Here is a 22830-nt window from a genome sequence, read left to right as displayed (position 1 = left end):
ACTTGTCTGTTTTAAACTCCATGAACCGTTCTTTTGCGCACCTGCCAAACCGATCAAGATTTGCTGTAATTTTTGACAACCATCCTAATCTACAATACCACCCACTTTAATGTCATATGATGATTGGTTCCTTGATGGTGTTGGTTGAAGGAAGAATGTTCATCGGGAAGTAATATGACAGTATTTGTTATATTCATTTGCATCATGATCAATGTACTATTTTATCAGCTGCAACAACACAGCTCTCTTTGGTTAACAAAGACCTATGATTTTCCTTTCATTATTCACTGAAACAAAATCTCAATAGATTTAGAGCAAATACTTTTCTCATGTGTTTTTAATTGTGTAGCTGCATAGTTGTAATTTTATTTGAAAAGGAAACAGAAATACAAATCTAGATAGAAGTTGATGCAATCTGTGAGGAATTGCTTATAGCAATGACAATGCTAACAAACATATGAGTACACCATAGTTGATAACTACTTAAAGCAAAGAAATGACTGAGTGACTGATAACTTCCAAGTTACTTGCAGATAATTCTAAGCATACTCTGGGACAGATATGTTATTCAGTAATGTAAAACAGGTGATTGTGAATTCAAAATCTGGTAAATCAATTGTCAGTTTCCTTGCAAGGTCTTTATTTAATCAAAGGGTTAACTCTATGTCCCCGTACCTCAGAGAGTATTACATTTTGGGATTTTCCAGCTTTTTGTACAAGCATAAGGGGTAGACCATTTAGAACTGAGATGAGGAAAAACTTTTTCAGTCAGAGAGTTGTGAATCTGTGGAATTCTCTGCCTCGGAGGGCAGTGGAGGCCAATTCTCTGAATGCATTCAAGAGAGAGCTAGATAGAGCTCTTAAGGATAGCGGAGTTAGGGGGTATGGGGAGAAGGCAGGAACGGGGTACTGATTGAGAATGATCAGCCATGATCACATTGAATGGCGGTGCTGGCTCGAAGGGCCGAATGGCCTCCTCCTGCACCTATTGTCTATTGTCTATTGTCTATTGTCATGCAGATAGAAATTTCTTCAGATTAGTATTTCAGAAAGAATACATTCCATGACAAAAAGTTGCAATATACTGTTCACAAAATAACATACTTTCTCTTGATCCGTACTACTATATCCTATATATGGAGAATATGGCACCATTTGTACAGTTTTCTGCCCAATGTTTTTGCGCATTTATTAAATCATTTAGTTTGAATGGGTGTACGTCTGTTAAAAAAATTATAGACAAATAGTTATTGCTTTGTAAATATATTAAACATTTGTCCATTAATATCAGCAATGTTAGTCTCAGAATCTTGTTTCAAAATGGATCTTCTCAATAGAACCTTTCAGCCACTTGAAAGAGCTTTCAGTTCCACTCACTTACTTTTTCCTCATAACTCCGTACTATTTTCATTTTTGAGAATATGTTCAGTTCCATGTTTGAGATTTGCAATCGAATAGAACAGTTGTAAAATAGCTTATTGCATTGATAACAGCTGTAGAGCATTTGCGGTTCATCTAAATTAACTGTTCCATCTTCTGATCTGCTTGCTGTATGTTTTCATATGCCTGAACTAGTGCTTTTCACTGTAAAAAAAATGAAGAAAAGGTATTCTCAGCAAACCCTTCATTATAGGATAAGTGGGTAAATATATGCCTTTCAGTAAAAAGGTGGACACACTCCACATAAATAGCTTAAGAAAACCAATGACTTTTTAATGTATTTACCACACAGGTTAAAAGAGAGCAGGTTACATACCTGGGTATCAAAATGACAAAAGCTGTTGCAGCTCATACAGAAACCAGAATCAAGCCAGGTTTATGTACAGTTAAGTTATAGACAACTTACATTTGTGTGAGTACTTTAACATCATCTGATTGTTGTTTTAGTTTCAAAGAAAATCATTCAGAGAAACAAGTTGCCACAGACTTATTAAAAACTGTGAAAGCATTTAGAGAGGAGTTTGGTATAAAATGGTATGTACTTCAAGGTTAAAGGGAACATGGATAAAGGAGGAAATCTAGGCTAGGAGTTGGTGGAGGAAGGTGAGGTACTAAACAAGTACTTTGCATCTGTATTAATTGAGTAGGAAGCTGGAGGACAGCGAGATCACTGTGGAGAATACAAATATACCAGGGCAGCTGGAGATCAAGGAGGAGGAGGTGCTGATGCTCTTGAAGAATATTCAGGTGGATATATCCCTAGGGCCTGATAGGATCAATCCCAGGTTATTGAGGGAGACAAGATATAAGATTGCAGGGGTCTTGATGAGAATCTTGGTTTCTTCTCTAGTCACAGGTGAGGCCACATAGGACAGGAAACGGGCCAATGTTGGTCTTTTGTTTAGGAAGGAAAGTAGAGAGAATCTAGGGAACCATAGACCAGTGAGCCTCTCATCAATGGTGGGGAAGCTTATGGAGAGAGTTCTTCGAGATAGGATTTACTCCCATTTGGAAGAGAATGGGCTAATTACATATAGCCACTCTGGCTTTGTATGCAGCAGATCGTGCCTCACTAACGATTACGCTTTTTGAGGAGGTGACAAAGGACATAGATTAAGTTAGGGTGGCGGATGTTAAATACATGGATATTAATAAGGTTTTGTTAAGCTTGGTTTAGTTCATTTAGTTTAGGGATACGGCGTGGAATCCCCATACACTAGTACTGTCTTACACACTAGGGGCAATTTTTACCGAAGTCAATTAACTTACAAACTTGTACATCTTTGGAGTGTGGGAGGACACCAGAGCACCTGGGGAAAACCCACGTGGTCACGGGGAGAACATATAAACTCCGTACAGACAGTACCCGTAGTTAGGATCAAACCCGGGTCTTTGGCGCTGTAAGGCAACAACTCTATCGCTGCGCCACTGTGTCGCCCCTGAGCTCTCTCATGGTAGGCTGATTCAGAAGATTAAGATGTACGGGATGCACGATGACTTAGTTGTATGGATTCAGAACAGGCTTATGTATAAAAAACAGAGGGTTATGGTGGAAGGTAGATATTCTACCTGCAGGCCCGTGACCAGGGATTTGTGCTGGGACTTCTGCTATTTGTTACATCTATAAATGACCTTTCCATAAATGTAGATGAGTTAGTGAGCAAATTTGCAGATTACACCAATATTGGAGGAATTGCAGACAATGAGGAAGGCTGTCAAAAGATACAGCAGGATATAGATCAGCTGCAGAAATGGACAGAGAAATGGTAGATAGATTTTAACCCAAGCAAGTGTGAGATATTGCAATTTGGGAGGTCGAATGTAAGGGGAAAGTGTACAGTTAGCGGCAAGATGCTTAACAACATTGATGTGCAGAGGGATCTTGGATTCCAAGTTCATAGCTCTCCAGAGGTGGCAGCACAAGTAGATAGGGTGGTAGAGAAGGCGTATGGTATGGTTGTCTTCATTGCTAGGGGCATTCAATATAAGAATCAGGAAGTCATAATGCAGCTCTATAGGACTTTGGTTAGGCTGCAATTGGAGTATTGCGTGCAATTCTGGTCATCCCATTACAGGAAATATGTGGAGACTTTGGAGAAGGTGCAAAGCAGGTTTATGAAGAATGCTTCCTGGATGAGAGGGTTTCAGCTACAGGGAGAGGTTGGATAGACTTGAATTGTTTTCTTTGGAATGTTGGAGATTGAGGGGAGACATGATAGAAGTATATAACATTATGAGAGGAATAGATGTGGTAGAGAGTCAGAATCTTTTTTCCAGGGTAGAAATGCCTAATGCTAGAGGACATAGCTATAAGGTGAGAGTTGGAAAGTTTAATGGAGATGTGCAAGGCAAGTATTTCACACAGAGAGTACAGGGTTGGAATGGCATTGCCAGGGATGATGGTGGAGGTAGATAGAGACCTTTAGAAAGGTACATGGAAGTGTAGAGAATTGAGGGGTATAGATCACCTACAGGCAGATAGATCAGTTTAATTTGGCATCATGTTCGGCACAAACATTGTGGGCCAAAGGGCCCGAACCTCTGCTGCACTGTTCTATGTTCTATGTACTTGAAGAATTCAATTGAAGATGACATATCTAAAATGAGTAAGAATTAAAATCAAACAAAACATGAACTTTAAACTAATCTAGTATCAACTGAAAAAGACCTATCAACTAAAATAACCTTTGGCCTAATGTCACGGCGGCACAGCAGGTAGTGCTGCTGCTTCCTAACTTCAGCAACCTGGTTTTTATACTGATCTTTGATGCTATCTATTTGAATTTGTACACTCTCTCTCTGTAATCGTGTGGGTTTCTACCAGTAAGAGCAGCACAGTGGCACAGTTGCCTCGTAGAGCATTAGACCCAGGTTCGATTCCGATCTTCGGTACTGTCTGTGTAGAGTTTGCACATTCCCCCTGTGACATCTGGATAATTCTACTTTCTCCTACATCCTGAAGACGTGCAGGCTTGGAGGCTAATTGGCCTCTGTGAAATTGATTCTAATATGTAGGGAGTGCATGAGAAAGTGAGATAATATAGAACAAAGGTGATTGCCAACTAGTGTGGACTTGGTTGGCCAGAGTGTTTGTTTCCACACGGTATCTCTAAACAAAGTTAAACGAAACTACTCCGATTTCCTCCCATATCCAAAAGTCATGTTGTTTGGTAGGTTAATCAGCACTGTAAGTTACCCCTTGTGCAGATGGGGATAAGAAAATTAGAGCCTGTTGACAGAAGTGTGAGAGAGAATAGCTCACACTGAAAGAAATACGTGGACGGGACACATTGAGAGCCAGCACAGACCCAGTGCACAGAACGATCTTCCTCCACGTGTGAGAAATATGAAATAAAAAATAGTAAGTCAAAATTATTTGTTATTTATTAAATTAAAACAACCACAAATACATTATAAAACCAAACAAAATAAGACCATGGATAGGATATGGATATGTACATGGACAAGTACATGGATAGGACAGGTTTGGATGCATATGGCCCAAACACGGGTAGGTGGAACTAGTGTAGCTGGAACATGTTGGCCGGTATGGGCAAGTTGGGCTGAAGGGTCTCTTTCCACGCTATATCACTATAACTCTAACTCTATGACCAAAATAAGTCCAATTAAAATATTGAAGTGAACAAAATTAAATATTGCTTTCTAGAACTTAAGTAAAACAAAAAAGAAGAAACATTTGTTATGAGTTCATGGATATGTGCATTATCTTCAGGAGTTAATTATATAATTCTTGAGACATGACCAGAAAAATCTTTATAATTTTCAATCATTTTCTCTTTACTGATAACAAAGCCAAAGAATTTAATATTAGATTTGCTTGTCACATCTGATTAAGATGTGTATACTTTCTTTCTTGGCCAAGACTTTTTTTTCCAGAGATTCATTGCTTCATTGGTAAGTGAAAAAAAGGTTTCATGCATGAATCCATGAGAGATGTCCATCCAAATGTAGAAACTTTGCTTCGAAGCCTTTTGAATCTGTAAATGTTAACTTTCTGAACAGTGAGAATTTCAAAGGGTTATGCTTCGTGGCTTAATGACATTTCCTGCAATTTTAAGTGTAGCATCATTTCTGAGAGAAGATTTGTCATGAAAAAGAGATACTGGGTTTTACAGGAACATTTATAAAATATTATTCATTAAACAATGAGAGAGTCTAGTCCATTTAATGATTGACAATTCCTTGATACTTTATCACATTTAAAATTTCATCTTAGCTATTAGTCATGATCTGACTTTTCTTATGTATTGTCTCAGGTATCATTTAATCTAGTTGTTCAGTTATGTCAATTCTAGATTTTACTGGTTTCTTAACTATATTGATTTATATTCATAAAGTCATAGAATCATACCTATCCAAATTACTTTCAAATGTTGTTATAATACCTGCCTTAACTACCTCCTCTGGCAGCTGGTTCCATATACCCACCACCCTCCATGTGAAAATGTTGCCCCTCAGTTTCCTAACTTTTTTTTTTCTTCTCACCTTAAACCTACAGTATGTCCTCTGGTTCTTGATTTTACTCTTTGGGTAAAAGACTCTGTGCATGTATTTTATCTATTCCCCTCGTGATTTTATACACCAGCATAAGATCGCCTCTCATCCTCCTGCAGTCCAAGGACTAAAGTCCGAGCTTGCCCACCCTCTCCCTGCAGCTCAGGTCCTCAAGTCCTCACAATATCCTTGTAAATTTTCCACGCACTCTTTCCTCCTAAATCCCTCTGATCTACAACACTCACCAGAGCCCTGCCATTCATTATGAAGGTCCTGCCCTGGTTTGACTTCCCAAATTGCAACACCTTGCACTATCTGCAGTAAACTCCATTACCCATTCCACAGCCCACTTGGCCAATCGATCAAGATCCTGCTATGTTTTGATAGCCATCATCACTATTTACAATACCGCTCACTTTAGTAAAATCTGTAAACTTACTAATCATGCCTTGTACATTCGCATCAGTAATTTGTCCAATAATGGTGGTGTCATCAGTGAATTTGAAGATGGAGTTCAAACTGTTTCGGGCTACACAATCGTGAGACGAGAATGAGTAGAACATGGGGCTGAGCATGCAGCCTTGAGGTGGTCCCGTGCCGAAGGAAGTGTTGCTACCAATTCATACAGATTGTGGTCTGTTGATGAGGAGGTCGAGGATCCAGTTGCAGAGGGATGCGCACAGACTTAGTTCCATGAGCTTGGTAACCAGCTTGGAGGGGATGATAGAGTCGTAGAGTCATAGAGTGATACAGTGTGGAAACAGGCCATTCAGCCCAATTTGCCCACACCGGCCAACTACATTAGTCCAACCTGCCGATATGGACCGCTTGGTCTTTATCCCTCCAAACCTGTCTTATCCATGCACCTGTCCAACTGTTTCTTAACTGTTGGGATAGTCCCAGCCTGAACAACCTGACCCAAAATGGTGGCGCTGCCCTAGCAGCTGCGGCTTAACTGCGGTCCATTTGTCTTTGTTGTTTTGTTGTTTTTTTTGTCTTAATTGTAGATGTAATGTCGTGTTTTTGTGGTTGTGTAACTATGTGTGTGTGTGGGGGGGAGGGGGGAACTGTAAAATTGTCCCTTCCGAACGGAGACCCGACCTTTGTTTTCTGTGTCGGTTCTCCGTTCCTGCTGCGGCCTACCATCGGCCCAACTCCTGGAACTGGCGGCCTCCAGGGCTCTGGTTCGCAGAGCCCGCGGACCGGACTCACCATCAGCGGAGCCGACCGGACTCACCATCAGCGGAGCCAGCCATCCTCGGAGGCTGCGGGAGCGGCTGCGACTCGCCTTAGGCTCGGGCCGCGTGGATGCCGACATCGGGAGCTCCGGCAGCGGCAGCGTGTTCGCCCGCCCCGGATCGCGGGGCTTGGGTCGGCCCGCGCGGACATTTCACCATCCGGCGAGGCCTGAAATAGGCTGCGGGATTTTTCTCTGCTCAGCGGGGGCTTCAATGTCGGGAGCCACGACCGCCCCGATGTGCAGCAGCAGCGGCAGCGTGTTCGCCCGCCCCGGATCGCGGGGCTTGGGTCGGCCCACTGCGGACCTTTCACCGTCCGGCGCGGCCTGGAACGTGGCAACGACACCAGCCTGACCGCGGGAGAAGACGGCAGGGGAAGAGAAAAGACATTCTGGCCTTCCATCACAGTGAGGAGGGGACTGGAGGAGACTCACTGTGATGGATGTTTCTTTTTTTTGTGTTGGTTGGGGTTGTGTAATTTGCTTATTTTACTTGTTTTTTGGATGACAAATAAAGATATCCTATATCCTGAATCCTGAATCCTGAATCCTGAATCCTCCGGCAGCTTGTTCCATACACCCACCATCCTTTGCGTGAAAAAGTTACCCCTCAGATTCCAATTAAATCTTTTCCCCTTCGCCTTAATCTTTGCTCTCTGGTCCTTGATTCACCTGGTCTGGGCAAGAGACTCTGGATCTACCCGATCCATTCCTCTGATGATTTTATATTTGATGGTGTTGAACGCTGAGCAGTAGTCCATGAACAACAGGCTGGCGTATGTTTCTATTGTCCAAGTGGTCCACTGCAGAGTGGAGAGCCAGTGAGATCACATCCTCTGTTGACCTGTTGTGGCGGTTGACAAATTGTTGTGGGTTTGCCCCCCACTCCCCCCCCTAACTATTTGTGTTCTGGTGAGCGGCTGCGACTCGCATTAGGCTCGGGCCGCGTGGATGCCGACATCGGGAGCTCCGGCAGCGGCAGCGTGTTCGCCCGCCCCGGGTCGCGGGGCTTGGGTCGCGGACATTTCACCGTCCGGCGCGGCCTAAAATAGGCCGCGGGATTTTTCTCTGCTGGGTGGGGGCTTCAATGTCGGGAGCCACGGCCGCCCCGACGTGCAGCAACAGCGGCAAGTAACAGCGTGTTAGCCCTCCCCCGGATCGGACTTATCATCAGCGGAGCTGGACGTCTTCGGAGGCTGCGGGAGCGGCTGCGACTCGCCTTGGGCCGGCCCGCTGCGGACCGTCCGGCGCGGCCTGGAACGTGGCAACCACAACAACCTGACCGCGGGAGAAGACGGCAGGAGAAGGGAAAAGACATTGTGGCCTTCCATCACAGTGAGGAGAGGACTGGAGGAGACTCACTGTGATGGATGTTTCTTTGATGGATGTTTCTTTTTTTGTGTGTGTTTTGGGGTTGTGTAATTTTAATGCCTATTTTAATGCTTCTGTTGTTGGACTGTGGGTGACTGAATTTCGTCCAATTTGGATGACAAATAAAGCTATCTTGAATCTTGAATCTCTAACTAGCAAGTCTGCTAGCACAATGGCTCTACCTTCCTTGCTGTGCCTCAGAGCAGACTCGGTGGCACAGCCCTATGTGCTACTACTGCTTACTCCTGATGGGTCTCACACCCAGCAATATCCAAAAAGGTATACCTGTTTTGCAGGGGAATGGCCACAGGGGTCACTTGCACCCTCTGTCTACTCCCCTTCCTAGTGTTCACCCATTTACTCTCTTGGATCTCAGGCGTGACCACCTCGCTATATCTTATCTAAGAAGTGTTAATTCTCCTGGATGATCCCGAGGTCATCCAGCTGCATTTCCAGTTCCCTTATACGGCCTGTAAGGAGCTGCAGCTGGACACAATCCCCACAGGTGTAGTCAGCAGGGACACCAGCTGTTTCCCTGACTTCCCACATCCTGCAGGAAGAACAGTGCACCATTCTACCTGTCATCACTACTGCACTAAAGCAAGAAGGAAAAATCTCAACAATCCCACATAACAGCAGACTCTACATTGAACTCCTGCCCCCTTCTGCTCAGCCTCCTTGCCTCAGACCTCTCACCGAAGACTCTTGAGTTAAAGTCTCCCATTTACCCGCCACACAGCACTTAAGCTTCTTGAGCCACAGCCTTACACCCTCCCACAGCATTTCCCCTCCACACAGCCTCTCTTCCAACATAGCCGCTGCCAAGGGCCCCTCCACACAGCCTCTCTTCCAACATGGCCGCTGCCAAGGGCCCCTCCACACAGCCTCTCTTCCAACATGGCCGCTGCCAAGGGCCCCTCCACACAGCCTCTCTTCCAACATGGCTGCTGCCAAGGGCCCCTCCACACAGCGTCTCTTCCAACATGGCCACTGCCAAGGGCCCTCCACACAGCCTCTTCCAACATGGCCACTGCCAAGGGCCCCTCCACACAGCCTCTCTTCCAACATGGCGACTGCCAAAGGCCTCTCCGCTACACCTTGCCTTATTTTTATTAGTTACTCAATTAGCAAACTTTGATCATCCAACCTATCCATGGGTTATAAATTTTCCTGCTCCTTCTCCGACACTGAAATTAACTGACTGCACCAATCCACTCATTAGCTTTTAAATGCTCCCACTCCTACTCTGACACTGAAATTAACTTTCCTTTTATTATTCAATTTCAATTTCCCTAACGATTCTAATATTTTTCATCATTTCATCATTCATAAATGTTTTCTTCATGATGTAGTCTTTGGAATTTTCAAAGGATACAATTTTCCTAATAATCGCAGGAGTTTGAACACAATGTTTTCAACGTAAGGCCACACTTTTTTTGCATATAAAATCCCGTTAGAAATATCACTTTGTAAGTTCTTTAAGTGTGAGGTTATTCACTTTGGAAGTAAGAATAGAAAGGCAGATTATTATCTGAATGGTGTCAAGTTAGGAGGAGGGGGAGTTCAACGAGATCTGGGTGTCCTAGTGCATCAGTCAATGAAAGGAAGCATGCAGGTTCAGCAGGCAGTGAAGAAAGCCAATGGAATGTTGGCCTTCGTAACAAGAGGAGTTGAGTATAGGAGCAAAGAGGTCCTTCTACAGTTGTACCGGGCCCTGGTGAGACCGCACCTGGAGTACTGTGTGCAGTTTTGGTCTCCAAATTTGAGGAAGGATATTCTTGCTATGGAGGGCGTGCAGCGTAGGTTCACTAGATTAATTCCCGGAATGGAGGGACTGTCGTATGTTGAAAGGCTGGAGCGATTGGGCTTGTATACACTGGAATTTAGAAGGATGAGGGGGGATCTTATTGAAACATATAAGATAATTAGGGGATTGGACACATTAGAGGCAGATAACATGTTCCCAATGTTGGGGGAGTCCAGAACAAGGGGCCACAGTTTGAGAATAAGGGGTAGGCCATTTAGAACGGAGATGAGGAAGAACTTTTTCAGTCAGAGGGTGGTGAAGGTGTGGAATTCTCTGCCTCAGAAGGCAGTGGAGGCCAGTTCGTTGGATGCTTTCAAGAGAGAGCTGGATAGAGCTCTTAAGGATAGCGGAGTGAGGGGGTATGGGGAGAAGGCAGGAACGGGGTACTGATTGATAGTGATCAGCCATGATCGCATTGAATGGCGGTGCTGGCTCGAAGGGCTGAATGGCCTACTCCTGCACCTATTGTCTATTGTCTATTGTCTATTGTCTATTGGCACGTTCTCTAATTGTATCTAAATTAGTCAGTGTATTTCCAACACTTTCATGTTTTTATGAAGAAGGAAAGGAACATTAAATCTGTAATTAGTCGTGTTCAGCTTCTCCAAATTTCTACAGCAGTTCCACTGAGAAAAAGATGTTGGATAACTTGCTATTTATTCCATCTATTTATCTGACATTCTGGCTGTTTCAACCAGTTTTCAACATTAACATCCAAGATGAGTTCTGACTTCATGTGCTCTTTTTCACTAGGATCTCTCACTTCGCTCTTGAGTTGTTCCACTCCAACGTCAAGTTATGAAAACTTCACCATCCTTTGTCACTTTCAGCTTCAATTACTCCAGAATTCTTATGACTTGTCTGCAAATGTTCACCATAAGTAACAACAAAAAATCGGCTGCTTTTTCCCATCTTTTTCCCATTCCTCTTTTCTAGATAGTTCAGTCAATCCTATTACACATAGATACAAGTATGACTGTGTCTATGTATAATAGGATTTACTGGACTATATGCAAAAGAGGAATTTCACTGTACATCAGACATTAAAGTACTATTGAAGTACTATTGAACTATCATCAAGTCAAACTCACACATCACTCCTCACCTCACTTCTAATCCTTCAATGCTTCAATTTAAAATTCAGCCTTATTTGTAACTTTCATCGACTGCCTTGCTTCATTATAAATCAAGATAGCAACTAACTCTAATATGGGCACACTGTTAAATGTTGGGGGTAGGGAGTAAAATGATATATACTTTTGTTATTGCATCATTTTCATGCCAATCTTGTTCACTTTAAATGACACCCTTAAAGATTTGCTTTGCACAGGGCAACGAGAGAAAGAGAAATAAAAATGCCCCCGTTCAGCATTTATGATAAACTAACATGTCGGTGCATGGAAATCACCCATTTACATCCTCGTTTGATTCTTTTGGCTGAACAAAAATAGGCAATTGTGAAACCAAAATTTTGGGAAGGTCAAGAGAATAATGAAGTTTCCTCAGGTGAGAACTTCAAAAGTAAGCAATACATTATAACAAATAGACACAAAAAGCTGGAGTAACTCAGTGGGACAGGCAGCATCTCTGGGTAGAAGGAATGGGTAACATTTCAGGTTGAGACCCTTCAGGACCCCAGAAGGTTTAAACCAGCATCTGCAGTTCCTTCCTACACATTATAACAAATAATAAGTTATGTTTTTCAGATGATAAAATTTTGCGATAAATCTAGTAATAAAATACATGCATTTTGCTTTGATTTTGATCAGTTTGAACAATATTAAAAGCATATGTGGTACTGTATGTAAACACAGTTTCTATAGTGTGTTTTTAAAAAGAAATTAACCGCCATTCTTTGTACACAGTAGCATTTATACACCACACTCACCCTTAAGGGTAAAACAGGAACACAAAACAAATAGTAAACTGGAATGTTTAGATTTTGAAACATATTTCAATTCAAATAATATTTATATCTGTTTCAGACCATTTATATATTCAAAACATCTTTAAATGTTTCACCTTCACTGTTTTTTTAAATATATTTAATGAATCGATAGTGTGCATGCCTTGGTTGCTGTACATTGCAATGGATATGGATTAGATGCATATTTGAAATATAAGTCAAACAGATCAGTTGCTGTGTATTTTGTGGGAGCTGTCCATGGATGCCATCCCTAGCACTTTGTTTGCAACACTAGCAATGACTTGAATTACTGTTGCCTTTCTAGACCACCTGATGCATTTAACACTTTATTTCAGTCTTATCAAATCATAGAATTTTTAAGACATAGAGTCATAACAGCATGGAAACAGGCCCATCAGCCCGACATGACCACGCTGACCAAGATGCCCCATCTAAGCTAGTCCCATTTACCCTCATTTGACTCATATCCCTCTACACATTTCCAATCCATGTACGTGTCCAAATGTCTTTTAAATGCTGCTATTGTACCTGCCTCAACTACCTCCTCTGGCAACTCGTTCCATATCCCCACCATCCTCTAAGTAAAAAAGTTGCCCCTCAGGTTCTTATTAAATCTTAATTACCCTAAACTTATGTACTCTGGTTCTTGATTTTCCCACACTGGATAAAAGACTCAATTTCCCTCGTGAGTTCATAAACTAATTAAACCCATCGTCTAATTAAACACTTCAAAAATAAAATGTGAGACTATTCAAACATTTCATGAGAAAAAAATCTCCTTAATTGGTAGGCAGTCAACTTTGTATGGTAGAACAACAACATGAAGAGGTGGCAAAGCATGAATAAGTTGTAAATGACATGGCCACCATTTTTATCAAGACGCATTGTACTGGAGTACAGCGATTCAAATGAGGTGGACTGGCTGGAATATCATCTTTTACAGTGCCGAGCTTGGTATTCTCATTCATTGTGTTATTCAGTCCATGGGAATGTATCACATATTTCATAACGGGTACAATGGAGAGGTAGGAGGAGTGGGGTTTGTATTTGTAAAGGGCCTGTCCCACTTAGGTGATTTTTAAGGCAACTGCCGGCGACTGTCAAAGTCGTAGCAGATCGCCGAAATTTTCTTTTACCCGATGACAATGACCACGACAATGCTGAGTCAGGTCGGGATTACAGCGTCTTCAGAAACATCGTGAAATTCCCATATCTGGTTTTTGGGTTGCTTATCTGGGTTGGGAGCCTACTTTAAATGTAATCGCTGATGGCCATAAACATCACGAAAATTCCCACGCTTACCTGACTGTCAAACTGTCGCCTCCAATCTACCTGTCAAATGTCCTGACGGTAAATAAATTGGTTAAACTCAAGTATTTTATGGTATCTTTAAATTACTTTACTTAATTTAATATTACGTGCTTCTAAATGCATCTAAGCCAACCTAGCAAACCTGGGGACAGCATGCGACAGCGCCCGCAATAAGCAACGATAGCTGGCGACAAGCCAACTGTCGCTGAGAAATTTCACTCCGGTTGATTTCTCAACGACGCACTGAGATCCGCTATGATTCTTGGAAGACTCCTCACGATCATGCCCGCGACACCTGGCGAACTGTCGGCGACAACTTAGTCGCCGGCAGTCGCCTTAAAATTGCCTAAGTGGGACAGGCCCTTAACACACTTAAGAGACTTGATAGGAGTTTTCTGGGAAGGAGAGGCTTAACTAATTTTTGGTTCATCATGCATACTTTTCTTCATTCAGGTTGCTGTTTGTCTAATAGTCACAGTTCTGTGGGGAGAGTGTGTTTTTTTTTTAACAAAAACAAACCACTAAGCACTAAAATTGAGACACTACATTGCAACACCTATTTTGGGAATGTTGTGCTTTGTCTGAATGTACTGGACTTTGGGAGGAGAAAAGGTATTTGTACCTAAGGGCAGCTCTAATTTGTAATGTTAAATCATATGAGAAACCCAACTTGAAAACTAGGTCTTGCATAGTAGTTGTTTCAAATAAGAGAACCAACCCTTATAGAAAACATTGCCCAGTTTAGTACTCTGTAAACAACATGTAGAGTTGCTGCTTTACAGCGAATGCAGCGCCGGAGACTCAGGTTCGATCCTGACTACGGGTGCTGCACTGTAAGGAGTTTGTACGTTCTCCCCGTGACCTGCGTGGGTTTACTCCGAGATCTTCGGTTTCCTCCCACACTCCAAAGACGTACAGGTATGTAGGTTAATTGGCTGGGTAAATGTTAAAAAAAAAAATTGTCCCTAGTGGGTGTAGGATAGTGTTAATGTACGGGGATCACTGGGCAGCACGGACTTGGAGGGCCGAAAAGGCCTGTTTCCGGCTGTATATATATGATATGATGATATGATACTCCATCATGAGTAAGTGGACTAACTGCCTGTAATAAAAATAAGTCTTTGATATATTGTTGTGACGTACACTACTCTAACAGTAATAATTTAAATCCAACATTTTTGGTTGAAAACTATATTGTCCAACTTGTGTTCATCTGTGAGCATTGCTGACTAGAAGACAATACGTTACCTATTTTACTGCTAGTGATACAAATGCATTTTTTGTCAGTTACTGTATTTAGTTTAATTTAGTTTAGTTTAGTTTGCAATTTCTTTAGTAATTTATATTCTGCTTTAAAGTAAAAACCAATTTGCTGCCTTTTGTTACATTTATAGTTTCGTGGCCACGATGTGGCCATACAGAAAATTCAAGATACACTTGCATGTTTTGTTGCTAGTTAACAGTCAAGAGTGTTCAATTGCCATATATACTGACAACAGAACAATTACATTCTTATTTGCAGCAGCATAATAGGCCCATAAACTCAAAATACATAAACAAGGTAGATAAGATATAATAAACAAAAATTGTATAAATTAATAACCACAACATTAGTGCAAAATCAAAAACCTAAAGTCCTTAGTGCAACCAAAGACAGTTCAGAGAAGTTTGTAGTTTTGTTTACTGTTGTGTAGTGTACAAAATGATTGTTGGAAAGAAGCTGTTCTTGAACTTGGAGGTCCATGGAGAATGGCCTCAGCACATTTACAGTAAAATGGCCATGCCAGCGATCGTATAGTTAGAGCATCAGAGACAATGGGAACTGAAACAGCACCAGAGACCAGATTCAATCCTGACCTCGAATGCTCTCAGTGCAGAGTTTACATGTTTACCCTGTGACCACGTGGGTGCTCCAGTTTCCTCCAACATCCCAAATGCAGGTTTGTAGATTAATTGGCCTCTGTAAATTGCCCCTTTTACCAGTTCAGTTTAGTTTATTGTCATGTACCGAGGGACAGTGAAATGCTTTTGTGTGTAATGTGTAGGGACTGGATGAGAAAGTGGAATAGCAATGAACTAATGTGAATGGTTAATCGATGTTCGGCATTGACCAGGTGGGCTCAAAGGCTCTGTTTCCGTGCTGTATCTCAAAAAACTAAAAAAACTATATATGTAGGCGGATGGTATCATGTTCAGCATAGATATTGTAGGCCGAAGGGACTGTTCCTGCACTCTGCTGTTCTATGTTCTTAATTCAAAGCACAGTGGAGCGGCACTGTGGTAAACAGTTAGTGCTGCTGTTACATCATTCCAGCAACCTGGGTTCAATCATGTGCCAGGGCACAGTCTGTGTGGAGTTTGCATGTTCTCTCTGTGACCATGTGGATTTTTCCTGGCTGTTCCGGTTTCTTCCCACATCATAAAATTATGTGAGTGGATTTATTAGCCAACTAAAATGCCACAAAGTTAGGTGGGTGGCAGGAGAATTAGGGAAGGTTAACGAGCATGTGAAAAGGAACAAGTTACAGAAAAATATGTGGAAGAATAGGACAGTTGAGATTGCTCTGAGAGCCATCATATCCTTAATGGGTTGATTTGCCTCCTTTGTCATAGGAATCTTAATACCTCTATAACTAATTTTCTTTGCACATTTTAAATTGCAGTTATAACTTTTAATGTATCTCTGAATCTAGTCTGACCTACACTGTTTCATTATTTTAATATAATAATCTAATAAACAATTTCATTCAAATGTTTATAATAATTCAGGGAATTCACATTCATCTTCACTTAAGTTTAGGGAAGTCAAAAGCATTTTCCTACTGCCCATTGTTCCTGCATGAGCATTATTAGCTTTTCATTACTCTGGATGGTGATATTTTGGACATGAAAAGATTCTTTGCCCTCAAACATAGTTCAAGTAGAACTTTCATGACTCATAGGTTTATGAAGAAATCCAAGCTGCAACTTGTGCCGTAAGTTACAACATGGCTCTGTCTACCCAATGACTCTGGGTAAAAGTAAAGTGAAATTGTAAAACTAATCACATACAACTCTCCAGCATTAAGAAAATAAACTATTTCAAGGAAATGAGACTCTTTAAAACAACTTAATCACTTTAATGCAGAAATATTTCTTGAAAGATTGGCTTTTTTCCCCTGTAGTCAATACTTCAATATTATACCAATAAAAAGTTTCCAGGTGGCGTCCATTAGTCAAAACATGTTGTTGCCAAATCGATCTACTTTTATAAGATAATGTGACAAAGATTTGCACAGAGCAGGTAATTTGGCTAATATCTTCCTCCTGCAAAATTTTATTGGTGCGTGAGTACAATAATCAAGAGACAAAGGCAGCTTTGAAACATGTAACAACCCATTAACCCCAGATTCCCTGGAGAAAATGTACCAGTCTATAACGTCATAATTACCTTTCCTGACACTAGCAAGAGTAATCTTATACAGAGTGGGGAGTGAATCTTTCCCGTAGACAATCCGTGGTACAGTACTGAATTCATTAAATCCACTGTTTCTCCCAAATGATAGCCCCTTAGTGTTTGTAATCTTCCTCAGAGTACTGCATTAAAGTCAGGGGAGACACAAGGTGTTGGAGTAACTCGACGGATCAGGCAGCATCTCCACAAGACATGGAAGGAGACATTTTGGGTCGGGAACCGTCTTTTGACAGATTGAGGGGGGGAGAAAGCTGGAAAAGAAATAGGGGTGGGACAAAGCATGGAAACATGTGTGGAGGGTTTGATTGGCCAATGGGTGGACAAAGGCTAGAGATGAATAGGAGAAAAATAAGTGACTAAAGAGACAAAAAGCGACATAAAATGCACTAGGAGACAAAAGAGTGCCAGCTAAGGAGAGAGGAGAAGTGAAAGAGGAATGAAATGTGAAGCCAGAGGGTGGGAGACAGATGGAAGGGGACGGGGAAGGGGAAAAGGGAGGCGGGGATAGTACAGTGGGATAAATGGGTGTGCATCATGCTGGGTGGGGGAGCGGCACAAGAACGAGAGGGGGAAAAGGGCGGAATATTACGTAAAATGAGAGAAGTCAATGTTCAATGTAAACCACACAAGTGGAAGATGAGATGCTGTTCCTCCAGTCTGTGTGTGGTTTCACTCTGGCAATGTAGAAAGCCCAGAACAGAAAAGTTGGTATGGGAATGTGAAGGGAAATTAAAATGGTTAACAACCGAGAGATCCATCAGAACTTTCCAGACCAAGCGCATGTGTTCAGCTAAAATGGTTGCCTAGTCTACGCGTGGTCACACCTATTTAAAAAAGGCCACGTTGGGAGCACTGAATGCAGTAGATAGAGGTTAGAGAAGGCACACGTGAACCTCTGTCTTACCAGGAAGAGCTGCTGGTGAGCTCTAAAATTTGCAGGTATGGAACTGCCCGAGGATGTAGTTGAGGCGGCATAAAAACCACATTGAAAAGACATTTGGACTGATACATGAATAGGGAAGGATTATAATGATATTGTCTAAACTTGGGCAAACTTGGGACTAGTGTTGATGGGGCATCTTGGTTGGCATGGGTGAGTTGGGCTGAAGGGCCTGCTTCATACCGTGACTGCGATTACTGAATTATTTTCTGACCAGGAAAGGAAACAGGTGAGGGATCTTTTGCCAAGTTGTCTCATGGAGAATGGACATTGCAAAAAAATGGTGAGGTCAACAAAAATGTTGAAAGATCAAATAATAGAACAAAAATTAGTTTACAATACTCAAGGAGTCAGAAACCTATCGATATTTAGACAATAGACAATAGACAATAGGTGCAGGAGGAGGCCATTCAGCCCTTCGAGCCAGCACCGCCATTCAATGCGATCATGGCTGATCACTCTCAATCAGTACCCCGTTCCTGCCTTCTCCCCATACCCCCTTACTCCGCTATCCTTAAGAGCTCTATCCAGCTCTCTCTTGAAAGCATCCAACGAACTGGCCTCCACTGCCTTCTGAGGCAGAGAATTCCACACCTTCACCACCCTCTGACTGGTGGACTCCTGTAAGTGTAGGTGAATTTTCCTGCCATTTGCATTTCCATCATAAACCTTACGTTGAATCATTTCATGTCACCTGGACCTACATGGCATTAGTGAAATTTGCCAGACGGTTCCAACAACATGCAGTTGTGGAATTGGGGAACTGGTTTGATCCATTCACATGTTATAGCTATGATTTTAGTGCCAACATAAAAAGGATCCGTTTGCAACAGAAATAATTTTTGAACTCTGTGCAGACGCACTTTCGATTTTTAATTGGTACCATTAAAATAAGTCTGTTCCAATTCATTTGTTACAAATTCCACTCAACTCTAGTCTTCACAATGGAGCATTTCACTTTAATAATTTCTGACCCACCAATTTCCACCAAAGCATTGTGTTACAATGCTATATCACATGGAAGTTCAAATTTTACTACAAAAACCTGCAATGAAAACCTGCAGGAGGTGTTGGCAAATGCCAAGTCTATGTCTTTTGTTCCTGAGGGTTGATACTTTCTGGTTGGCTTTTATTCCCTAGTCTGGAGATTTTCTTTGTTGCATTGCCAGTTAAACACAGTTTTTACTACTTAGGAACAGCTTTCTCCCATGGCTAGTTACAAACTATAAATTAATCCTGCATATTTTCTCAGTGAATAAGTGGAAGAGGATGCCAAATCACCATCCCAGTGGAGGCTATAATCTTAAACATCTTAACAATAATAATAACTGGGTAGAAATTGACCGTACCCGGAAGCACTTTAAATGCTCTGTTTGAGTCTCATTCAGTGGTCAGACAGATTTCTTTTGTCAATTATGTTAATTTTCACGTAATATTCACACAAAATGCTTATTGTTTTATTCCAGTGATGTGAAACATTGTACTTATTTGTGGGTATCATTTAGATAGGTCAGTTCCCCCAGTTTTGCTCTGCAATCCTGTTTGTGAAAGTATGATTAAAGTTTGATTATTCCTGTATTTTCCGTTTTCTGCAACTCATTCTGATCGAGATATTTTAGAGATCTTGTTAAAGCTGTAGAATATTAAATTTGTGGCCTTATCCTCCACCTAAGGAGAGGTGCTGTGAAACCCATCCCCTTTACATCATTCTCCATCACTTTCAGGGATTGGTAAATTACAGTAGAAGTCATGCTTCCATCTTGCTGAATGGAAGCAGGTGTTTATGAGCTTGTGGTAAATGGATGGATGGATTTTAATTGGATGGATTGCTTTGAGACCAATGGCATGTACAATACATTGTGGAGCTTTAGTTGGAGTTGGAGACATCAAGCCGAGTTTGTTGCTGAGGATTTTGGATTCAATTGTGGAATTTGTGGTGGATTAAATTTGTGTGAGTGCCTTTTTACTTTAGATGGTTTTATCATTTCTTATGTATATTTCAGAATAACATAGCAAAGATGAAACTGGTTAACTCTTGCCCTTCTCCCATTTCTTCAGTTTCAACAGGTAAGTAATGAACATGAAATTCTTGATGATTAAGTTGATGGGAATGTCCTGATAATTCACTGATAAGCAGAAGTCGGAAGGAGCAAATGGAAGTGGCAAAAGAATCAAACGAATAAGATACTCAAAAGGTTAGCTCACATTGTAACTCTCTTAAAGAAGAGAAAGTTGCCAACATCAGAGTCTATAATTTAAAATACATGTTTCTCAATATCATAATTAGCTTCAACTAATGGGCAGCAACCTGCTGAAACTCAGTTTTCAGTAGACCGGGACCATCATCTTCAACCTTTGCCATTAGCTTAATTAACAGAAACATAGAAACATAGAAAATAAGTGCAGGAGTAGGCCATTTGCTCTTCGAGCCAGCACCACCATTCCATATGATCATGGCTGATGATCCTAAATCCTAAATCCTAAATCAGTACCCCATTCCTGCTTTCTCCCCAAATCCCTTGATTTTGTTAGCCCTATATCTAGCCTGTCCAATCCCTGAAGAATTTTATATGTTTCTATAAGATTCCCTCTCACCCTTCTAAATTCCAGTGAATATCAGCCCAATCAATCCGTTCTTTCATCACATGTCAGCTCAGAATGAGTCTACCTTACCCAACACAAACCCACAGCTAGTATTCGCTACCATCACCCTACTGTGAACACTTTCTCATGGCAAGCCAGACCGCTTTAAAAATTAACATAACTTAGAATCTCTCATGCAAACTAACTATAAATAAGACATGATGCTTTCATCACACAGCACTATTCATGCCAACCTTTATTTGTGCACTCTCCACGATGGCCTCTCCATAAGTTATGAATCTGCTGTAGATTGCCTGTAAAAAAAACTAAGCCTTGGCACTCAGTGATCTATAAATCTCTCATCACATTATATTCAATATCCTTGTCATCCCCCATAAACACCCTTCATGTTTGAACTCAGTCGAACTTCATAATGTCCTTCAATTTTCAGGGCCACAATGCATGATATATTCCTCTGTTGCTGTCCATTTGATGATGGAACCTCTTCTCCAATCCATTCTGTATCTCTACCTTTTGTAATGTTCAAAAAACCAAGCTCTCCCATCGCCTTTCAATTACAGTTGTGGCAGCGAACCCTACCACCTACGTTCTGCTTGGCAATTTTTTTTTAGAGATACAATGCGGAAATAGGCCTTTCAGCCCACCGAGTCCGTGCTGACAAGTGGTCCCAGCACATTAATACTATCCTACATACATGAGGGAAAATTTACAATTTTACCAAGCCAATTTGGCTGAAAATCTGTACGTCTTTGGAGCGTGGGAGAAAACCGGAGGTTCCGGGTAAAACCCACGCGGTCACGGGGAGAACGTACAAACTCTGTACTGACAGCACCTGTGGTCAGGATGGAACCTGGGTCTCTGGCGCTGTAAGGCAGCAACTCTACTGCTGCGCCACCATGCCTTCCCCCCAAAATTCTGAAGCACATTGCAGAATGCACATTCATTCTGAAAGTTCGCCATAAATCAATCTTGTTGTTGATTTAATTCAATCACAATGCAACAACTGTCACATGATGAGACTAATTCAAAACAGAAATTTGTAGGAGAATGGTTTCTTCAGTTACTTTGAGGAAGAGTATCAGTGGAAGCTGGGATTATGCAAGGTATGAATTTGATTACTTCATTGCTCATGCAGAGCTGATCAACGTTTGTCCTGTCATATTGAATATGTACTCAATGAATCACAAATTAGAAACCCAGTCTGGACAACATGAATGAATCTCCTCCGTCCCCCATGCTCCCCCCCCCCCCCCCTCCCCCAAATACATGAATATTTGTTGGGAAATAAGTTGGAGGTGAATTTGTTCTGGAGGAATGGATTGACTGTTTATTTCCACGGCATTTGACATTTCTCATACTACTTGAACCTTCATTCTGGATCAATAGCTGATTCATTAGAAATAAAAACAATCTGTTGAATCCTGACCACTCTGTTCAGCTCCGACAGACACTTTTGGGCACATCTGCTCCTGCTTTTTGTGTCTATCTTTAGTTTAAACCAGCATCTGCAGTTCCTTCTTACACAATGTGTTTTGGCTTGTTGGAGCAGGTTGCTGATTTTTTGGTAACGTTTCTTCTTTACCTAGTCCAGTTATGGGACCCTTATTATCCCAGCAAAGAAGAACATCCTAGATCTGATCATTTCTTTACAAACTCTTAACCATATTTAGCATTTAATTACTTTGTTATGTTTTAGGGATGGTGCATAAAAGTTAAGACTTCAACCAAGGGAATGTAAAATATTTATTTTATGGAATAAATCATTTCTAATTTGTTTGTAAATGCATCACTTGACCAAGATATTGGTGGACATATCACATTAGCTCTTTATGTATTGCTTTTCGGATTAGTTTTCCAAGATGAACAGATGGAATGAATTTAGTCGTAGATTCCACTTCCAAAACACATTGGAAAACCATCAGTGTAGATTGTATGAACAGAAATCTAAATTTAAAATAACAGCAAACGGACTATAATGTTCAGAAAAGCTAGTGAGAGTATAATTTCTTTCCATCAGTGTACCTGGCAAGTCAAAAATTGTTAGATCATCTGAAAACTCCCATCTCTGGAGAAAAATCCTATTTTACTCAAAGTGAGCATAACACAGTGGGCTGGAAATTATTTCATATTTGAGTAACTGCAGCCCCTTAAGGGATGCCTATACCCTGCTGTGTGCAAGGACTTGAGAAATCAGTATTCTAACACGGACAACAACTGAAGTGTT

General features: G+C 41.4%; 1 long non-coding RNA gene across 1 annotated transcript in view; it reads right to left on the bottom strand.

The window, feature by feature from the left end:
- Window positions 1-505: 505 nt before the first annotated feature.
- LOC144604670 (uncharacterized) overlaps window positions 506-22830 on the bottom strand; it is a 37920-nt gene continuing 15595 nt past the window's right edge. The window contains exon 3 of the long non-coding RNA XR_013548758.1: window positions 506-1584. This is a non-coding gene — a long non-coding RNA (uncharacterized LOC144604670). The remainder of the gene's footprint in view (window positions 1585-22830) is intronic.

This window comes from Rhinoraja longicauda, chromosome 22 (assembly GCF_053455715.1).
Source record: "Rhinoraja longicauda isolate Sanriku21f chromosome 22, sRhiLon1.1, whole genome shotgun sequence".
Lineage (NCBI taxonomy): Eukaryota > Metazoa > Chordata > Chondrichthyes > Rajiformes > Arhynchobatidae > Rhinoraja > Rhinoraja longicauda.
Note: the sequence above shows the minus strand (reverse complement) of the source record. Positions and strands in the feature narration are given on the sequence as shown.